General features: G+C 40.2%; 1 pseudogene; it reads left to right on the top strand.

Moving 5' to 3' along the window:
- Positions 1–212: 212 nt before the first annotated feature.
- On the top strand, positions 213–1,636 carry LOC118394660 (transmembrane protein 53-like; annotated as a pseudogene).
- Positions 1,637–10,465: the final 8,829 nt, after the last annotated feature.

Below are 10,465 nucleotides of genomic sequence, written 5' to 3'. Positions count from 1 at the left end.
AATTGTTATTCCACAGATTGCGTAATGTTGTCAAATAATTCCCATGTTATTCTGAGTGAAATATTAGACTCGTTTTTCTACAGAAGCTTGACAACTCTAATATGGACGTTTTCCGCCATCTCACGGAGGAACATGGAACTGAATGTTTCGAGAAGGAAACGCGAACCAATGAACGGACTGCAACCCGTTGACTTACGTAGCGATTGGCGGCGAGTAAAACCTGTCAACGCGTTAAATTCCAGCTGACGCATGTGCCAAATGAATCGTATAGCAAAACTGAAAGAGAGATTATAACGGGCTACAAAATGGCAAATGATGGCGTGGACTACACCATTGTGTGTCCAGATGCATTGGTCTCGGGTGAGCAATTTGTTATCGATAGCCTTGCTAGGCTAGCTAGCTAACGAGACGCAAAGTTATCTGTCACCTGAGTGTCACCCAGAGCCATGGCATGAGCTATTTAGTCAACGTTGGCTCTGGCAGGTTTGTCCATAATTCAGTGACTCAAAGGCTGCTTGCTAACGTTAGCTAGCTAAATTAGTTGTCCTGGTTAGGTAGCTAGCTAATTTACTAATCAGAACTTTTTTTCTCTCTCCTTTCAGATAGACACTGGCATGGAACAAAATAACCAGTTGTCATACTGCTGGGATGGGCTGGATGCAGAGACAAACATCTTGCCAAGTACAGGTCAATTTATAACGAACATGTTGGACTTAAACTATTGTGGTGGTTAATGATTCCTGTCATTTCAATAAATTATTAATCCACTTCATTATTAATGTGTGACTTACCTTTCCCCCCTTTTTGTTCCAGGGTTGTGTCAATATTTGCTACACAGCGGCCTTGAAGACAGTATTCTTCTCTGAATCTTTTGGCTACAAGGAGCTGAGTAACACTGCCCTCAAACTGCTTGAGATACTCTATGATTACGAGGTGGAAAACAGTCCCATATTTTCCCATGTGTTCAGCAACGGGGGATTCATGCTTTACCGCTACATTGTTGAGCTCTTGCACAGTCGTAAACAGTTCAGCACCCTCTGTATAGTTGGGGCTGTGGTGGACAGTGCCCCAGGCACTCGAAATGTGAGGGGGGTATTACGGGCTCTTACAGCCACTCTGTGACCCAAATTCAATGTGATGTTGATGTATGTTCTCTTGGCACTGTTTGCTGTAACAGTTTTCCTGCCCAGGGTGGTTCTATACCCTGTGACCAAGTACATCAACAAGAACCACTACGATGCCATCCGGGAGAGCCTTCCTACCTGGCCACAGCTGTACCTGTACTCCAGAGCTGATCGAGTGATTCGGTACAATGATGTTGACCTCATGGTCAAAACCCCTGCCCGTGTGAGCCACTTCCGTGACTTTCCAGAGGAGTACTCCAAGCGATGCCTGGCTTTCCTGACCAACTGCATGAAGGATTCAGAAGGGACCCACCAAAAACACGATACTTGATCCAGCATTGAAAGCACACTACTGTAACATCTCATAAGTCTACGGCACTTCTGTTTTTGTGATTATACTGTAATGTTACACATGTACACTACCGTTCAAAAGTTTGGGGTCACTTAGAAATGTCCTTGTTTTTGAAAGCCAATCGATTTTTGGGGGGGCCATTAAAATAACATAAAATTGATCTGAAACACAGTGTGGACATTGTTACTGTTGTAAATGACTATTGTAGCTGGAAAAGGCAAATATTTCATGGAAAATATACAGTTTACATACACTTGGTTGGAGTCATTAACTTGTTTTTCAACGACTCCACAAATGTATTGTTAACAAGTAATTTTTCCAACAATTGTTTACATGCAGATTATTAAACTTATTCATTGTATCCCAATTCCAGTGGGTCAGAAGTTTACATACACTAAGTTGACTGCCTTTAAACAGCTTGGAGAATTCCAAAAATGATGGCATGGCTTTAGAAGCTTTGAATAGGCTAATTGACGTCAATTGGAGGTGTACCTGAGGATGTATTTCAACGCCTACCTTCAAACTCAGTGCCTCTTCGCTTGACATCATAGGAAAATCAAAAGAAATCAGCCAAGACTTCAGAAAAACAATTGTAGACCTCCAAGTCTTGTTCATCCTTGGGAACAATTTCCAAATGCCTGAAGGTACCAGGTACCATGGGGTATGCTTGCAAGCTGAAGAACACCATCCCAACCATGAAGCACAGGGGTGGTAGCATCATGTTGTTGGGGTGCTTTGCTGCAGGAGGGACTGGTGCACTTCACAAAATAGATGGCATCACGAGGGAGGAAAATTATGTGGATATATTGAAGCAACATCTCAAGACATCAGTCAGGAAGTTAAAGCTTGGTTGCAAATGGGTCTTCCAAATGGACAATGACCCCAAGCATACTTCCAAAGTTGTGGCAAAATAGCTTAAGGACAATAAAGGCAAGGTATTGGAGTGGCCGTCACCAAGTCCTGACCTCAATCCTATAGAAGATTTATGGGCAGAACTGAAAAAGTGTGTGCGAGCAAGGAGGCCTACAACCTTACTCAGTTACACCAGCTTTGTCAGGAGGAATGGCCCAAAATTCACCCAACTTATTGTGGGAAGCTTGTGGAAGGCTACCCCTAAACGTTTGACCCAAGTTAAACAATTTAAAGGCAATGCTACCAAATACTAATTGAGTGTATGTAAACTTCTGACCCACTGGGAATGTGATGAAAGAAATAAAAGCATGAAATAAATCATTCTCTCTACTATTATTCTGACATTTCACATTTTTAAAATAAAGTGGTGATTCTAACTGACATAAGATAGGGAATTTTTACAAAGATTAAATGTTAGAAATTTTGAAAACTGAGTTTAAATATATTTGTTTAAGGTGTATGAAAACCCTTTTGCAATTATGTTAGCATAGCTGAAAACTGTTGCCCTGATTAAAGCAATAAAACTGAGTTTCTGGAGCGTCAGCATTTCTGGGTTCGATTACAGGCTCAAAATGGCCAGAAACAAATAACTTTGATCTGAAACTTGTCAGTCTATTCTTGTTCTGAGAAATGAAGGCTATTCCATTTGAGAAATAAGCCGTTTCAAGCAACAATAGTCATTCCGACCATTAACAATGTCTACACTATATTTCGGATTTATTTTATATTTGAATTGACAAAAAAATGTGCTTTTCTTTCAAAAACATGGACATTTCTAAGTGACCCCAAACGTTTGAACGTAGTGTATAAATCTGTACTAGGAAATCTGCAACTCCACTGGACACCTTTTTTCAAATGCTTACGTTTTTGGAGTTGAAGACAACAAATCAAAATTATACAGGTGATAACCAAATTGCGAGCGTGGGGAAATTTGATTGGTACTATTTGTGAATCTTTAATCCACTTGTTGATGTTTTCAAGATAATGTGATTGACTACGAATGACTGTGTTTATTAAACATGTGTTTTTCAATTGTGCCTCCTATAAATTAAAAAAAACATTGTCATAATTTGCATTTCATTTGGTCTACTTGATTAGAAATGTGGAACCGTAGATTACTTTGGAAAATTGACATTTATAAAGTTTGCCCTGGCCCTTACACGAATTATTATTTTTTTAAATGATAGGTTTAAAGGGGCAATCAGTAGTTGCTACATCTGTTTTTCAAATTATAAATGAATGATATGCACCTATTGATTCTTGAAGAATAGAACTTATAAATGCCTCATGAGCTTGTGAGCTCAAGAGCTGTCATACCCCATCAGAACCCAAAATGTAAGCTTGTTTTACTCCAATGTTTGTAAACAAAGTAAATGCAAAAAAAACGGTATAGCCTCAAAACATGGTTGAAACTATGTTCATCATGGATGTTCAGTCCTTGCATCCTTAGCTCTGTCTATGAATTTGATAGTGGTTACATTTCTCCAGCCTCATCCCTCTGCTTTTTATCTAAATGGGTGGAGAGGCGCTTTGTTATTGTTTCAACTGCTGATTGCGGCTTTAAACGCTTGATTAAAATGAAATAACATGTCTCAGCTGTTGTAATGCAGTGTTGCATTCATATTTACTTTATGCTGAAATAGTAAATATTGCATCACACAAAAGGTCATTTGTAGGTATTATTTCTGACTTTTATATTTTATACTCTTCCACTCAACCTAGCACTGCAGATTGTGCGTGGCTAACTTTGGCCTTGTCTAAAGAGAGATATGTTACCTCAAGGCAGACAAACTCAGTCTTTGCCTCACCAGACATCAGCAATAGTTTGAAGAGCAGGGCTCTGAGTTGGTCAGGCAGATATGATTATTGAATGTCTCTGACTGTCATGTTTGACATTTTGGAGCGAGTCATTGGCATTTGTCTCTCCGGAAGGCTCACTCTGGCACTTCATACATCATTTAGAGCCACTCGAAGGAAAATGAGAAGGGAAAAGTTTATATATCTGCAGAGACAGATGAACATCGCTTATTGGAGTGCATAGTCAATCCTTTTTGTTCCCTTGGCTTGGGTTGGGTGGCTGCATGGCTCATGTTGCCAAATGGTTGTTTGACAGCGATGCAGACACTTCCTGCTGACCTGATTTAAACCTAACTGATTCTCTGGGTTTAAGGTTTGAACTTTTCATTCAACAGAAAGAAAAATGTAAATGTACTGTTAGAATGCTGGAGGTGGTTAACAACGCAAGGAGACAACATGTCTGGACAAAAATAATGAGATGAAGAGCAAGCATGAATAACCATTTGGATTGTGTTCCCAATCGATGAAAGTCTGAATTGCAATATTACAAAAGACATTAAATAATTCCTGAGGTGATTTGTGGATAAACTATGGCCAAGTCTGTGACAATACAGACACACACAGCGGCTCCTAGTTGGAATGGTTTGCCAAATATACAAACCTTAAAGGTGTGTGTGTGTGTGTGTGTGTGTGTGTGTGTGTGTGTGTGTGTGTGTGTGTGTGTGTGTGTGTGTGTGTGTGTGTGTGTGTGTGTGTGTGTGTGTGTGTGTGTGTGTGTGTGTGTGTGTGTGTGTGTGTGTGTGTGTGTGTGTGTGTGTGTGTGTTCTTTTGTCTTTGTATACATTTATTTTCTTTAACTTGGACGACCTTTATATTCCCGCCTTTTCTCAAAATTTTGATATGGGGCATAAATGGGGGGATTTGTTATAATTAGGCAAAAAACAAATGTTGATGACATGCTTTGTTTATATGGTTTTGCATATAGCCTCAATCAGCTGACCCGAATGAGGTAAAGTTTTTCTTTTTTATAATATGTTTATTATTTTACAATAAAAAATCAAATAAAAAAGACAGCAATACTAACAATGACATTCATTGTACTGTTGAATGGGATAGCCAATTTAGAGGACAAAACAAAACTTAACCGAACATGTCTGGATAAAAAAAAAAAATTAAAGTTGAAATAGAGATACAGTGTAGGATTGGTTGAAATTGGAGCAAAAAATGTCAGGTGACAATTGAAATGTCAGCTGAAGTCGTCACAAATACACTAGTCATCTGTAATTGAAACCCTCCTCATCTGGTGTTGTGTTTCTAGTTCATTCATTATTTTGTCAACTTAAAAAGAGTATCAATAACCAAAGACATTTTTCTGTGATTTTAGCAGTACATGAAAGGGACTATTCATAGATTCTCTGTTGGTAAATATTCTATTTGGGTGATTCACCAACATTTGTCTACGAGCAAAAATAAATGGGCAAATATCTTGCACAAACCTGTCACAAACCTCCCAAAAACTGTCAAACAATTATTCATATACTCATCCAAGTATAAATCTATTCAATCTGTTCACTAACAGGCAAGGTCTATTGGCACTATAATGTCGGCATTGTTGTTAGTCAACATCTGGAAAACTAGGCAGGGCAAATCAATGTGTTCACATAGGCCTATAGTAGTTGTTGAGCTGTATTGTGGCCACACTGAACCACAGTAACATTCCTATGCCTGTGGAGGGCAGCATTTAACCATTATTTTCAACAACAGTATTTATCCAGCGTCTCACCAAAATACACACAAAGACTACACAACATGTTATTGTGTACACAAGTGTGTATAATTACTGTAATCTTTCTCATTGCTATTGAAATATAGAAAAGGTAATTGTTCACATTTAGTTATGTATTTTAGAGTATATTATTTTACACAATTGTACCATCCAATGGCCTTCAAAAAACCGCAATGCCTTTATGATAGACTTTCATTGAGGTAACACTAGTCAGGCTGTTACTGACAGTCAAAGCTCTAAGGAGGTTGCTCTGATCTGAAAATGCACTGAAATTGACCCAGAAGTTAAAGAAGTCTCTCGTCACAATGAGGGAACATTGTGGTGAAGAGGGGTCAATGGGCCTCTTTAGCCTCCTCTTCCATGGAAAATGGCCACTGTCAAGCTCCTTAAATTAGCAGATGCTCAGCGTTCATACAGCAAACAAGGCAAGCACCAAGATGAATGGTGCTAGGTGGTAGAATTTGGCAATAAAGCAACATTTTCTCAGTTTAGTCTCATATACAGTACCAGTCAAAAGTTTGGACACACCAACTTATTCAAGTCAATTTATGTAATTTATGTCGTTCTTAATGCGTTTGAACCAACCAGTTGTGTTGTGACAAGTTAAGGGTGGTATACAGGAGATAACCCTATTTGGTGAAAGACCAAGTCCATATTATGGAAAGAACAGCTCAAATAAGTAAAGAAAAATGATTGTCCATCATTACCGTTAGACATGAAGGTCAGTCAATATGGAACATTTCAAGAACTTTCAAAGTTTCTTTAAGTGCATTCTGCAGCGATATGCCATCCCATCTGGTTAGCGATTTGCACTTGTTTTTCAACGGGACAATGACCCAACACACCTCCAGGCGGTGTAAGGGCTATTTGACCACGAAGGAGAGTGATGGCGCTGCATCCGATGACCTGACCTCCACAATCACCTAACCTCAACCCAATTGAGATGGTTTGGGATGAGTTGGATTGCAGAGTGAAGGAAAAGCAGGCAACAAGTGCTCAGCAAATGTAGGAAGTCTTTCAAGACTGTTGGAAAAGCATTCCTCATGAAGCTGGTTGAGAGAATGCCAATGGTGTGTAAAACTGTCATTAAGGCAAAGGATGTTTACTTTGAAGAATCTCAAATATAAAATATATTTTGATTTGTTGAGCACTTTTTTGGTTACCACATGATTCCATATGTGTTATTTGATAGTTTTGATGTCTTCACTATTATTCTACAATTGAGAAAATAGTCAAAATAAAGAAAAACCCTTGAATGAGTAGGTGTGTCCAAACGTTTGACTGGTACTGTATGTCTCGACCATCAACCATGTACAGTAGCACTAAACCTAAAATGAGTTCCCGTTGTGCCTTTTGAACTTTAATATAACAATGAATTAACCAAAGTCAATGAAACGTTTGGAAGGCAAGTACACACTCAGCCAAATACTCACGTGTAGCTACACAGCAGCCAAGTCCACATATTCTTGTACCATTGCAGTGGAGGCTTCTGAGGGGAGCTCATAATAATGTGTTTGATGTATTTGATACCATTCCATTGACTCCGCTCCAGTCATTACCGTGAACCTGTTCTCCCCAGTAAAGATGCCACCAACCTCCTGTAGTACAATGATAATATCAAACAATCACATCTTATGTAATACCCTGTTGAAACCAACTTAGTAAAACTAAGTTTTACTCCAGCCATTGCATTTGAGCCTATGTTGGTTTGCAATGCATTGCAAACGTCAAATAAACCACATGTCAATCTTTTAAAGAGTCACTGTTTAGTGGAATTCTTTAATGTGCTGTCCATTTAATTATTTTGTTGGCTCATTTTTCTTTCAGGTCACTCGGACTCTTGATGTTGCTCGAGATGTGAGGAGGAGAAGAGAGATGGACACTATCTGTTGAGCTGGAACTTCTAAATCTGTGAAGATACAAATTGCATTTAGCAAATAAAACTGTTGCTTATCTTACTTACCTTCCTAGAAAGTCGAGTTAAACATCTATATATCAACGTTGCTGTGGAGAATATAGCCATCGTCGCTTCAACGAGAGCTTGTCTAGGTTTTGTTGGATCAGGAGTTGGGGAGGACAGCCTGTTCCAAGCAAGGTGAAGACCTCTTTTTGTGACCGTGAACATGATTCTGTTGCATGCAGGGAATTTTCTGCAATGGATTAAAAATAGGCATCAGCCTTGGAATGATTGTTTCAGGGGGTCTCGAGCATTTCCATATGTCTCAAGTATTTCTTGTCTTGCTCTTCAGGGTGCAGTGCCTGCTCAACAACATGAGATTGGGTGATGTGAATCAATGCTAGACACAGGAGCGAATGGGTTTTCCAACATTTGTTGGAGGACAAAGTACAATGGTCTTAAATACAGATGGCTGTGTGACCTGTACACTGCCTGCTGTGTAGACCATCCACCGTGTACAGTAGCACTAACCCTACAAGAGAGAATGGTCTCTCTTTCACCAGAGTTATGTCTCTCAGAGGCTGCTTTTGCTCTGAGTTTGTCAGGCTATATGTCTGATTTAAGCAGAGGCTTTTTGAGGTGGAACACTGTATTTTGATGTATTACATTTTGCAAGCTATAGGCCAATGCATTGCACAAGTACTGCTATAAACCAATTTTATATCAGTGGATGATGTAGATCGAATCGTTCACGTATGTCTGTTCTCCTCAGATGATGTGTGCAAAAATGATGAGGCAAAATGAAGTCATGATTTAGGTTCACTGAGTTTGATTTCCATTCAACATTCAGTAGGTTAAATACCAAATCAAGGTCTTTCTTTTCAAACAAAATAACAACAACACCATACATATAGCATAGTGTTATACTAAAGGTAGTATAGTAATAATGCTCCTCTACCCGCATTTAGGGCCAACCTCCCTATTCAACCCGCTACATTCAGTTTTAAAGGTTGGATGTGAACAGATATGTTTGGTCACCTTTTCCCTCTTCCATCTGTCTCTTGTAAGCTCGTAGGCTTTTGTTTTCCAGCCTTGACTGTCTGGAGTCAGGAAACAGACACCAGACATCATCCCTGGTTTGTCCTTCCGTCTCTACTGCCCTCACACTACTCTGGCACAGAACACTGACGTTTACTGAAAACACACTAAGGGTTGTTCCTACTTCCTAGTCCTACCCTTTCCTCTACAGCTGTTTTGGCTGACTGACTTGTTATGAAGTTGAGCAGGGAGCCACGAACCAGTCCCCTCTTCCCTAATGAGCAAAGTGTCCCGTGGAACATGCTGGTGACAGCACGGCACCCTCCCCCGGTTTCAAAGCCCGGGAGCTGTAGGGACCAAAGTCAGCTCTGCTTTGAGACACTTTAAAAGGTTTCCCTGGTGCTTGGATTGAAGAATGAAGAAAGTGAGAGAGAGAGAGAGAGAGAGAGAGAGAGAGAGAGAGAGAGAGAGAGAGAGAGAGAGAGAGAGAGAGAGAGAGAGAGAGAGAGTGGGGGGGGGGGGGGGTGTGTATGAGCTGGACTAGACATGGAACCAACTGTCATCATCAGAATCCCCATCTCCCATCAGCCCTCCACTTAAGAAGGGAAATAAAGAAAGAGACAGACACGGAAGCCCTCAGCGTGTGCGCAGCACCTCCCAGCACACAGGGCGAGCAGAAGCCAGCGCGGCCTGTTCAAAGGGACTCTGCTGCTTCACAGATGCCCTTCAACTGAACACCTCCAGTTCAGCTGTGTGCTGCTGCCGCATTTGACAAGCAGCAGGCTCTCTAGTTAAAGCACTGTCAAATTAGATGTACAAAACAAACTGTGTGTCAGCTAGGCGTCGCTGGTGTGACGGTGAACTGGGCCATGTGTGTGTGTGCTCACGCTTATGTGTGTGCTTGTGTGTTTAATTTGGATCGGAGCGGGAGAGAGGCACACGGGGAGTGGCACTGGGGAAGCGTGTCTAATGAGGGGGAGAGCAGTGCCTGTGTCTGACAGCCAACCAGTGTGGGACTCTCAAAAGCCACAAGCCACACAGGCCCAGGCACAAGCTAGCAGCCTTTTGATACTGCCTCACGCCTTGTCGTCCAGCCTCCTGTCGACATGGACTGTCTTTGTGTGTTTTTGTTTTATTCCATGCAAACCTCTCGGTTATAGGTTTCATACGGTTTCAAACACAGGGGCACAAAATACAGTTATTCTCATTGTTAAATGAATGTGATAATTATCAACGTTGAGTAATGAACCTCTATTTTGTAGAGTATGAATACAATACAATCTGAGTCCCTATGGGAATTTCATGCAGTTTCATAGAGTATTTGTAGGTTAATAAAATAATTGAGAATCATATCATATAACCCATTTAAGTTTATTTTAATAGTCATCTTAATAATCCACATTTTCACTTACACTATTCTCTCTATCTTATTATATAATCTTCTCATGAGAGGTAAACACACGGTAGGTCAACACTCTACCATTAGTATTCGTCCTATGCAGAGGCAAACATTATTAATTACACTATGATAATGCAGTAGTTAATGGAAATAAATATCA

Source organism: Oncorhynchus keta, chromosome 15 (genome assembly GCF_023373465.1).
Source record: "Oncorhynchus keta strain PuntledgeMale-10-30-2019 chromosome 15, Oket_V2, whole genome shotgun sequence".
Classification (NCBI taxonomy): domain Eukaryota; kingdom Metazoa; phylum Chordata; class Actinopteri; order Salmoniformes; family Salmonidae; genus Oncorhynchus; species Oncorhynchus keta.
This window is presented reverse-complemented; position numbering and strand designations above follow the sequence as displayed.